Genomic DNA, 12,105 nt, shown 5'->3' on the forward strand with positions numbered 1-12,105 from the left:
GCACCTACATCCGGGCCAGGGTGTCCTTAGAGATGGAGCACGCGGTGTCCACCGGTACGCTCGCGGCCTTCCGCGAGAGGTGGGCGCCGGAGGGACTGGAATGCATCATCACTCCCGGCAACCAAATTTTAATTTGATGTTATTTCTTTTAAAGTTTAATTTGTTTTAATTGCCGGGTTTTAGTGTCCCCCTCCCCTTTTATAGGGTCACTTGTAAATTATATGATTTTAATGCCCAAAAAAAAATCACAAAAGGAAAAAAAAACACAAAAACCCCCCCCCCAAAAAAGAGGGCAGTTATAAGTGTCTGGAGTGTCCCCCAGATCGGGGGGCACTCGATCTAATGTTTATTTTGTACTCCCTAAAAGAGTTGTAGAGCTGTTGTCAGAGCAGTCCCATGCAATAAATTTTTACGCCGGTTCACGGGCTCCCAGGCCGCCTGCAATTTCTGCGGTCTGGAAGAGTCCGTGTTCCATGTTTTTATCGAATGCACGAGGTTGCAGCCCCTGTTCCATTATTTAAAGGGGCTGCTCCTCAATTTCTGGCTGCACTTCAGTCCCACACTCCTGATCTTTGAGCACCCTGTGCGGAGGGGAGCGGGTAGGTCCGAGGGCCTCCTCGTAGGACTGCTCTTGAGCACGGCCAAGGGTGCCATCAGCCGGTCCAGGCAGCGGGCGGTCGAGGGGGTCGTTCAGCCTGACTCTCTTCCGTAGTTACATTCGAGCCAGGGTGTCCCTAGAGATGGAGCACGCGGTGTCCACTGGTACGCTCGCGGCTTTCCGCAAGAGGTGGGCGCCGGAGGGACTGGAGTGCATTATCACCCCCGGCAACCAAATTTTAATTTGATTTTATATGTTTTAAATTTTAATTTGTTTTAATTGCCGGGTTTTTAGTGTCCCCCGTGTCAGGTGGCACTTGCATAATTTGCCTCTCGGTGCCCTAAAAAAAAAACCCACAAAAAAACCCCCACAAAAAAAAAAGGTACTTGAAAAATGTTTGGCGTGTCCCCCCCCCACTTTAATAAGGGGGCACTTGATTTAACTGTTTATTTATTGGTTTGCAACAAAAGAGTTGTAGAGCTGTTGTCAGTGCAGTCCCATGCAATAAGTTTTTAAGTTGGTTCATGGGCTCCCAGGCCGCCTGCAATTTCTGGGGTCTGGAGGAGTCTGTGTTCCATGTTTTTATAGAACGTGCAAGGTTGCAGCCCCTGTCCCATTATTTAAAGGGGCTGCTCCTTAAATTCTATCTGCACTTCAGTCCCACACTCCTGATTTTTGGACACCCTGTGCGGAGGGGAGCGGGTAGGTCCGAGGTCCTCCTCGTAGGACTGCTCCTGGGCATGGCCAAGGGGGCCATCAGCCGGTCCAGGCAACGGGCGGTCGAAGGGGTCGTTCAGCCCGACTGCCTGCCTCTCTTCCGCGGTTACATCTGAGCCAGGGTGTCCCTGGAGATGGTGTCCACCGGTACGCTCGCGGTCTTCCGCGAGAGGTGGGCGCCGGAGGGACTGGAGTTCATCACCCCGGCAACCAAATTTTAATTTGATTTTATATGCTTTAAAGTTATTGCCGGTTTTAGTGTCCCCCTCCCCTTTTAGCCAGGGGGCAATGTTATAATTTGTGTTTTAGTGCCCAAAAACCCCCCCCCAAAAAACTACAAAACCCCCCCAAAAAAACAAATAGAAACAAAAAAGGGCACTTGAAAACTGTTTGGAGTGTCCCTCCCCCCCTTTAATCAGGGGGCACTTGATTTAATGTTCGTTTTGTTCTCAACAAAAGAGTTGTAGAGCTGTTGTCAGGGCAGTCCCATGCAATAAGTTTTTAAGTCAGTTCATGGACTCCCAAGCCTTTTCTGCGGTCTGGAGGAGTCCGTGTTCAAGCTTTTATAGAGTGTGTGAGGTTGCAGCCCCTCTTCCATTATTTGAAGGGGCTGCTCCTCAATTTCTGCCTGCGCTTCAGTTCCACGCTCCTGATCTTTGGGCACCCAGTGCGGGCTGGTCGGAGGGGCTCCTTGTAGGACTGCTCCTGGGCCTGGCCAAGGTGGCCATTAACCGGTCCAGGCAGTGGGCGGTCAAGGGTTCAGGCCAACTGCCTGCCTCTCTTCCATGGTTACGTTCGTGCTAGGGTGTCCCTGGAGATGGAGCATGCGGTGTCCACCGGTACGCTCATGGCCTTCCGCAAGAGGTGGGCACCGGAGGGATTGGAGTGCATCATCACCCCCACACAATCAAATTTTAATTTGACTGTTTAATGTTCAAAGGGCTGGAACTTTCGGATTTTCGGCGGTATTTGCAGATCGAGTTTTTTTTTACCAACGAAATACCACTATGACTGAAGGCCGCTAGTTTGGTCAAAAATTGAACGGTGGTAGTGGTAGCGGTATTTTCAGTTGTGCAAGATTCAGGTTTTTGTCGCTGAAAACGAATGGACCTTCTGCGCATGCGCGATTTTTATTTTTCCCGATTTTGTTCCACGTGATTTCTGGTCAGATGTCAGGGGTCGCCCATGTATGCGCAGAAGAGAGAGCGAGTGAAAGAGAGGAGAGCATCGGAGAGGATACAGAGAGCTTGCAAAAGGAGATTAGGAGACATATAATAGCATATAATAGCAGATTGAGAGAGAGAGGTAAAAGCATAAAAACATAGAAACATAGAAAATAGGTGTAGGAGTAGGCCATTCGGCCCTTTGAGCGTGCACCACCATTCAATAAGATCATGGCTAATCCTTCACCTCAGTACCCCTTTCCCGCTTTCTCTCCATACCCCTTGATCCCTTTAGTCGTAAGAGCCATATCTAACTCCCTCTTGAATACATCCAATGAACTGGCATCAACAACTCTCTGCGGCAGGGAATTCCACAGGTTAACAACTCTCTGAGTGAAGAAGGTTCTCCTCATCTCAGTCTTAAATGGCCTACCCCTTATCCTAAGACTGTGTCCCCTGGTTCTGGACTTCCCCAACATCGGGAACATTCTTCCCGCATCGAATCTGTCCCATCCATTCAGAATCTTATAGGTTTCTATGAGATCCCCTCTCATCCTTCGAAACTCCAGTGTATAAAGGCCCAGTTGATTCAGTCTCTCCTCATGTCAGTCCAGACATCCCTGGAATCAGTCTGGTGAACCTTCGCTGCACTCCCTCAATAGCAAGAACGTCCTTCCTCAGATTAGGAGACCAAAACGGAACACAATATTCCAGGTGAGGCCTCAACAAGGCCCTGTACAGTTGCAGTAAGACCTCCCTGCTCCTATACTCAAATCCTCTAGCTATGAAGGCCAACATGCCATTTGCCTTCTTTACCGCCTGCTGTACCTGCATGCCAACTTTCAATGACTGATGAACCATGGCACCCAGGTCTCATTGCACCTCCCCTTTTCCTAATTTGCCGCCATTCAGATAATATTCTGCCTTTGTGTTTTTGCCACCAAAGTGGATAATCTCACATTTATCCACATTATACTGCATCTGTCATGCATTTTCCCACTCACCTAACCTGTCCAAGTCACCCTGCAGCCTCTTAGCATCCTCCTCAGAGCTCACACCACCACTCAGTTTAGTGTCATCTGCAAACTTGGAGATATTACACTCAATTCCTTCAACCAAATCATTGATGTATATTGTAAAGAGCTGGGGTCCCAGCACTGAGCCCTGCGGCACTCCACTAGTCACTGCCTCCCATTCCGAAAAAGACCCATTTATCCCGACTCTCTGCTTCCTGTCTGCCAACCAATTCTCTATCCACGCCAGTACATTACCTCCAATACCATGTGCTTTGATTTTGCACACCAATCTATTATGTGGGACCTTGTCAAAGGCCTTTTGAAAGTCCAAATATACCACATCCACTGGTTCTCCCTTGTCCACTCTACTAGTTACATCCTCAAAAAATTCCAGAAGATCTGTCAAGCATGATTTCCCTTTCATAAATCCATGCTGACTTGGACCGATCCTGTCACTGCTTTCCAAATGCGCTGCTATTTCATCCTTAATAATTGATTCCAACATTTTCCCCACTACTGATGTCAGGCTAACCGGTCTATAATTACCCGTTTTCTCTCTCCCTCCTTTTTTAAAAGTGGTGTTACATTAGCTACCCTCCAGTCCATAGGAACTGATCCAGAGTCGATAGACTGTTGGAAAATGATCACCATTGCATCCACTATTTCTAGGGCCACTTCCTTAAGTACTCTGGGATGCAGACAATCAGGCCCCGGGGATTTATCGGCCTTCAATCCCATCAATTTCCCCAACACAATTTCCCGCCTAATTAGGATATCCTTCAATTCCTCCTTCTCACTAGACCCTTGGTCCCCTAGTACATCCGGAAGGTTATTTGTGTCTTCCTTCGTGAAGACAGAACTAAAGTATTTGTTCAATTGGTCTGCCATTTCTTTGTTTCCCATTATAAATTCACCTGAGTCTGATTGTAAGGGACCTACGTTTGTCTTCACTACCCTTTTTCTCTTCACATATCTATAGAAGCTTTTGCAGTCAGTTTTTATGTTCCCGGCAAGCTTCCTCTCGTACTCTATTTTCCCCCTCCTAATTAAACCCTTTGTCCTCCTCTGCTGAATTCTAAATTTCTCCCAGTCCTCTGGTTTGCTGCTTTTTCTGGCCAATTTATATGCCTCTTCCTTGGATTTAACACTATCCTTAATTTCCCTTGTTAGCCACGGTTGAGCCACCTTCCCTGTTTTATTTTTACTCCAGACAGGGATGTACAATTGTTGAATTTCATCCATGTGATCTATATGCACATAAAAGCAGCTAATAGGATAAAATAATATAACAAAAAGGATAAAAATGCAGCAACCAGCGGGAGGAAGGCAGAGCGCACGTAAATTTAGCCTGGGTGCCCAAGAGGCATCGGTTGCAGAAGTGGAGGCTAGATGGAGACAATTGTCCAGAGGTGGGCATGCAAACCTCCCTCCCCGCGCCCCCCCCAGCTGTATGCAAGTGAATCTGGAGCGCAATATCTGAGGGGGTGTCCTCAGTTGATGACATACAGCTGGGGGGGGGGGTGCCCAAGCAGGGCAGGAAGAGGTGGAATGACCTGGTTGTGTCCATGAGAGTAAGTAATATTTTTATTCATGCATTCCTTAGTTACTTACAATGTAAATCTGACACATGATGATGTAGGTAGGCTTAGTATTGCACCTTATTTGCCATGAATGATCTTATTAAGATGGCTTTCTGAGATCTTAAAAGATGTTTCTTCACTTTGATGTCTCATGAACCACAGGCAGCTTAATGGGACATTAAACAATGGACTATATTAAATGCACACAGTATGTCACTGGTGCTTTGATGGATATCTGTGTGTGTCACAAGAGCAGAAGGGCAATTCAGTTAAGCATTGTTATTGTCATTTTTGCTGAGGAAACTGTCAAACAATCATGCTGAGCAGCGATGCACAGGGGATGGTCTACCCAAAATCTAGCAATTAACAGAGGTGGAGGAATGTGCGGCAGCCCTGGTGGGTGCCTACAATAGAACGGCTACCCATGGTGATGCTGATCCGACGACTTCAGCTGAGGATAAGTCCTGCAAAATCCCCGGGCTGTGTTGGGGTCATGTAATGTAATGTTGGGGTCATGTAACGTAATGTCATGTAGTGCCTGTGGATTCGAGTTCGGGTAATTTCATGTAGTGTCTATTGACGACATATAATGCGGTAGTGGTGGTCCTTCAAATGAGCCTGCGCTATGTGACCGTACTCATGTCACCCTGCCCCCTCTCCTGCTGCTAAACACTCATATGTTGTTTTCTATTTCTATTTCTATTTTCAGATGAGGAGTCGCATTCACGCCATCCCACCACGGGAGCCTCCACCACCACCTCACTCCGTCATACATGGGTCGACGAGGATGAAGAGGAGGAAGAAGGGCGCCCAGAGGACCCTATGGAAACAGCTGTTGCGGGGGAGTTGATGTTAGAGTCAGTAGGGGTGGAGGTGGAGTTGTGGCGGAGGGAGAAGTGGGGTCGGTGGGGTTGGACGAATCATTACATATTTTAGCTGAGGCCACCACTCCCTTGGAGGGATCCATCTTTTATCGGTTCACCGCCTCAGAGGCAGCAGGACCAAGTGGTGTGCAGCAACCCACCCCAAGTGTACAACCCCATATGCCGCCTCCACGGAGGTTCAGTCGGCAAAGCAGGTATGCTCAGAGACAGGCAGGCTCAAACCTGGACAAGGTAGAGCGTTGATCTGGGTCGCGAGCTCCTCCAGGCCCTGGGTGGAATTTCCGGCAACAATTGGCGGACATGTCGCAGCTGACTACGGCGGTGCGCGAAAACACTGAGCCTGTCAATGCCATGTGGCAATTGATGGTCTCGGCTTATGGCACTGCACCCCCAGTGTCATACCACCCAGACTGACAGCACCTGTGGGTGGGGAGCTAGAACAGTCTTCCGACTGGGTCTTCTACACCCTGAGCTTCTCCAATGGAGCCACACACGGCGTCACCATTGTCTATCCCCCGATAACAGCAGCGCTCTGAATGCCTTGCTGCACAACTTCCTGGTCCTAACGCGGGTAGGGTAGGGGTAACGAGAGGAAGCAATTGGGGGGGGCGGGAGAGAGGCTGTGGGAGTGGAGACCGCAGTTAAAATTGGTGCAGGGTGGGGGGTGTTGGTTGGTTGGTTGTTGTTGTTCTTGCTGCTGTTGTTGTTTTATCGTAACTTTTCTTGTTATTGTTATTTCAAAAATTTTACTATTTTCAAATTTGTTGAGGAGAAAAAATTATTTATTTACTGTTAATGTTTTCAAAGTTTCCAAAATGTAACATTTTTTATAAATCTTTTTGTCCAACTGAACCATTCTTGTACAGTGTATCACTTTTAGAAAATGAGGGGTAATAGTCAACATGGTTCAATAGAGTGGGCAGGCAAAGGTGAAACGTAACTTTGATTTATGAGCTACTGATGTAACACTTTTGCAGTTGCAAAAGCTCCACAAGGGTGTTGAGGGGGGTGTGTGGGGGGGGTGGCATGGTTTCATCGCCAGGCTCCTCCTCTTCCTCCCCGCTCTCCTCAGGTGGTCTCCTGTGGCAATTCCTGTCCCCTCATGATGGCTAAGTTGTGTAGCATGCAGTACACCACAATGAACTCAGCGACCTGCTCAGGATGGTATTGCAGGCTGCCTTCAGAGTGGTCCAGGCATCGGAAGCACTGCTTGAGCACTCCAATTGTCTTTTCGATGATATTGCGTGTGGCTACATGGCTGTCATTGTAGCGATGCTCGGCTTAGAAACATAGAAACTTAGAAATTAGGTGCAAGAGTAGGCCATTCGGCCCTTCGAGCCTGCACCACCATTCAATAAGATCATGGTTGATCATTCAACCTCAGTACCTCTTTCCTGCTTTCTCTCCATACCCCTTGATCCCTTTAGCCATAAGGGCCATATATAACTCCCTTTTGAATATATCTAACGAACTGACCTCAACATCTTTCTGCGGTAGAGAATTTCACAGGTTAACAACTATCTGAGTGAAGAAGTTTCTCCTCATCTCGGTCCTAAATGGCTTACCCCTTATCCTAAGACTGTGACCCCCTGGTTCTGGACTTCCCCAGCATCGGGAACATTCTTCCTGCCCCTAATCTGTCCAATCCCGTCAGAATTTTATATGTTTCTGAGATCCCCTCTCATTCTTCTAAACTCCAGTGAATACAAGCCCAGTCGATCCAGTCTCTCCTCATATGTCAGTCCTGCCATCCCGTGAAATAGTCTGGTGAACCTTCGCTGCACTCCCTCAATAGCAAGAACGTCCTTCCTCAGATTAGGAGACAAAAACTGAACACAATATTCCAGGTGTGGCCTCACCAAGGCCCTGTACAACTGCAGTAAGACCTCCCTGCTCCTATACTCAAATCCTCTAGCTATGAAGGCCAACATGCCATTTACCTTCTTCACCGCCTGCTGTACCTGCATGCCAACTTTCAATGACCGATGTACCAGGTCTCGTTGCACCTCCCCTTTTCCTAATCTGTCACCATTTAGATAATATTCTGCTTTCCTGTTTTTGCCCCCAAAGTGGATAACCTCACATTTATCCACATTATACTGCATCTGCCATGCATTTGCCCACTCACCTAACCTGTCCAAGTCACCCTGCAGCCTCTTAGTATCCACCTCACAGCTCACACCGCCACCCAGCTTAGTGTCATCTGTAAATTTGGAGATATTACATTCAATTCCTTCATCTAAATCATTAATGTATATTGTAAATAGCTGGGGTCCCAGCACTGAGCCCTGCGGCACCCCACTAGTCACTGCCTCCCATTCTGAAAAGGACCCATTTATTCCGACTCTCTGCTTCCTGTCTGCCAACCAGTTCTCTATCCATGTCAGTACATTACCCCCAATACCATGTGCTTTAATTTTGCACACTAATCTCTTGTGTAGGATCTTGTCAAAAGCCTTTTGAAAGTCCAAATACACCACATCCACTGGTACTCCCTTGTCCACTCTTTTCGTTACATCCTCAAAAAATTCTAGAAGATTTGTCAAGCATGATTTCCCTTTCATAAATCCATGCTGACTTAGACCGATCCTGTCACTGCTTTCCAAATGCTCTGCTATTTCATCTTTAATAATTGATTCCAACATTTTCCCCACCACCGATGTTAGGCTAACCGGTCTATAATACCTGGTTTTCTCTCTCCCTCCTTTTTAAAAAAGTGGTGTTACATTAGCTACCTTCCAATCCATAGGAATTGATCCAGAGTCAAAGAATGTTGGAAAATGTCTGAGGGTTCCGGAAGTGGGGGGGGCGGAGGTAATGAGCCAGGTGGCGAGGCCGTAACCTTTGTCCCCCGCATCCAGCTGTGACCTTGTGGCTGACACTTAAACAGGTCAAAGACAGTGCTCTCACGCAAGATGAAAGCATCATGGATGCTCCCTGGAAACTGGGCATTGACTGCCATGATGCGCTGCATATGGTTACAGATGACCTGCCCGTTCAGGGAATGGAATCCCTTTCAATTTCGGTAAACCTCTGGCTCCTGTAAAGGTGCTCGCAGGGCGATGTGCGTACAGTCAATGGCACCCTGAACCTTGGGGAAGCCAACAATTCGTGCAAAACCCACAGCCCTCTCACTCTGTCATTCGGAAATTTAAAAAGTCCATCCTGCGTGTGTATTGTTCAGCAGTCACCTTGCGAATCCAGCGATGTGTAGCGTGCTGCGTGATGCAGCATATGTCTCCAGCTGATGCCTGAAAGGAGCCAGAGGCATAGAAGGCAAGTGCTGCAGTCACCTTGACCTCGACAGTCAGTGCAGTCCTGTTGGTGCTGGTGGGCTGCAGGTCTGCCTTTATGAGCTGGAATATCTCTGTGAACACCTCTTTTCAAAAGCGCAGCCTTCTAACGCACTGTGCCTCAGACAGGTGCAGGTATGAGCGCTTCTGCCTGAAAAGTCATTGGGGATCAGGCCTCCTCCTCCTCATAATTCTGTGAGCTCTATTCTGCATAAGATTAGTAAGTAATATTGGCACAGATATTATAGGCCCCATTCCTTTAAATGTCCTCCAATGTCCTCAAATAGCCTCAAAAAGCCTAAAATAACCTTCCATTCGAACTCTGAACTCCCATAAAGCTGTCATAAACTCAGTGTGTAAAACTCAGCCTTCTCTCATATGGAATGAACTGCATCTCCATTTTTTAAAATGGCGTTATTACCACAGGGCAGGTAAGACTACAGTGTTCACGGTGGTATTTTAGTCCGGTGCTAAAAATTGTGGTATTGATGAATTTTCCACTGGCGGTAATTTTCGGCGGTATTTTGGAGCTGCACACCAATTGACGTCATAAAAACGGGTAAAAAATAAGACCGGCGGTATTTTTTTACCGTCAGCGGTAAATCACTGATGAATTTACCATCGGTGGTATTTGGGCGGTAATTTATGATTTCAGCAGTTTTTCAGAGCTAACTTATTTTCTGGAGGTAAAATGGGTGGTAAATGGTGATGAATTTCCAGCCCAAAAAGTTTTATTTGTTAATTTGTCAGTTCTAGTGCCCCTTTAATAAGGGGGAACTCGGCTTTATAGTTTTATTTAAAATAGTTGTAGAGCTGTTGTTGGGGCAGTCCCATGTAGTAAGTTTTTATGTCAGTTCACGGACTCCCAGGCCGCCTGCATTTTCTGCAGTCTGGAGGAGTTATTCCTCGATTTCTAGCTGCACTTCAGTCCCACGCTCCTGATCTATGGGCATCTGGTGCGGAAGGAAGCAGGTAGGTCGGAGGGCCTCCTCGTGGAATTGCTCCTGGGCCTGGCTAAGATTGCCATTAACAGGTCCAGACAGCAGGCGGTTGAGGGGGTCGTTCAGCCCGACTGCCTGCCTCACTCCCGCGGATACGTTTGCGCCAGGGTGTCCCTGGAGATGGAGCACACGGTGTCCGCCGGTAGGCTCGCGGCCTTTCGTGACAGGTGGGTACCAGAGGGACTGGAGTGCGTCATCACCCCCAGAAACCAAATTCTGATTTCATTTGTAAGGTTTTCTCAAACATGTTTGGTTAAGTTTGCCGTTTCTAGTTGTGCCCCTTTAACAAGGGGGCTCTTGGTTTAATTGTGTAATTTAAAAAGAGTTGTAGAATTGTTGCATTGTGAGAGGCTTAGTCAGTCACATGATGTTCACAAGACTCAATAAAACCCCAGTCAGTTGGATCTAGGTCATCCACGATGAGGTATGCAGTTGTGCGCCTCGTGGATCAACTGGTAACATGTAGTGAGATTGTTAAACCTTTGTTAATAAACCAACTAGTTGTTAATAGCAATGTGTTGCTATGAATTCTTAAGCAAAGAACCCATGAAGCAAATACATTTTTCCCCAGCTTTGATTTTTATGCCTTACCCATTTCTGCTGAAGGCAGTGACTCAAGCTGAGGTATGGTTCCACTGCTGCTGGGAGCTCTCTGTATTACTGGAATATGATCTGTCAATAGCTGGGACAGAGAGGCAGAGGCAGCATTGACCATATATAATTCACCAGACTAAGGATTAAAGCAACAAAATCCATTAGTTATTTATAGTACTGCTGAAAAGTGACTGGGGCCATTCAGCTGTCCATTCCCTTACATTGCCATATCTAAATATAGAAGGGTTACAGATTCAAAGGGGTGGATTTTCCAGCTATCTCTGACTAAGGTACAGTGTCAACTCATTAGTTAATTTATGGACAGAGTGACAAGCTCATTCAAATGCTGTTTATCTGTAGAGTGGAATATATTTATCTTTTTCTTCCTTCCAATCTTCTCACAGATCTGGGGCCTGGCACTAGCAGCTCATTGATATCTCATTCAAATTGGCAATCTTCACGTGCAAGCATAGATGGTGAATATCAGGAAGCTATTCCACTCCCAATACGGAAATCATTGTATCCAAGGCTCATTCTGTCTTAACCTCAGATCCACATAGGTGAGACCACACCTAGAGTACTATGTACAGTTTTGGTCTCCTTATTTAAGGAGGAATATACTTGCATTTGAGGCAGTCCAGAGATTGATTTCTGGGATGAAGGGGTTATCTTATGAGGAAAGGTTGAGCAGGTTGGGCCTGTACTCAGTGGAGTTTGGAAGAATGAGAAGTGATCTTATTGAAACATATACGATTTTGAGGGGTCTTGACAGGGTAGATGCAAAGAGGATGTTTCCCTTTGTGTGGGAATCTAGAACTAGGAGGCAGAGTTTCAGAATAAGAGGTCGCCCATTTAAGACGGAGATGAGGAGGAATTTCTTCTCTCAGAGGATCATGAATCTTTGGAATTCTCTACCACAGAGAGCTGTGGAGGATGGGTCATTGAATATATTCAAGGCTGAGACAGATAGATTCTTGAACTATAAGGGAGTCAAGGGTTATGGGGAACAGGCAGGAAAGTGGAGTTGAGGCCAAGATCAGATCAGCCATGATCTTATTGAATGGCAGAGAAGGCTCGAGGGGCTTTATGGCCTACTCCTGCTCCTTTTTCTTATGTTCTTATGCGTACTTTCTACATGGGATCACTGGTTAGTGAACAGGAGCAAATTAAACAGCTGCTTTTGCTCTAAAGCTCAGTGGGGATCAGCCAAACCTGACTGAAATCAGCCAACTCAGCAGAGACCAGAGACTGAAGCTAGA

The 12,105-nt window shown here is 46.9% G+C and overlaps 1 protein-coding gene across 3 annotated transcripts in view; it reads right to left on the reverse strand.

Moving 5' to 3' along the window:
• cdk19 (cyclin dependent kinase 19) overlaps positions 1-12,105 on the reverse strand; it is a 410,414-nt gene that overhangs the window by 5,092 nt on the left and 393,217 nt on the right. The window lies entirely within an intron of this gene.

Source organism: Pristiophorus japonicus, chromosome 7 (assembly GCF_044704955.1).
Source record: "Pristiophorus japonicus isolate sPriJap1 chromosome 7, sPriJap1.hap1, whole genome shotgun sequence".
Taxonomy (NCBI): domain Eukaryota; kingdom Metazoa; phylum Chordata; class Chondrichthyes; family Pristiophoridae; genus Pristiophorus; species Pristiophorus japonicus.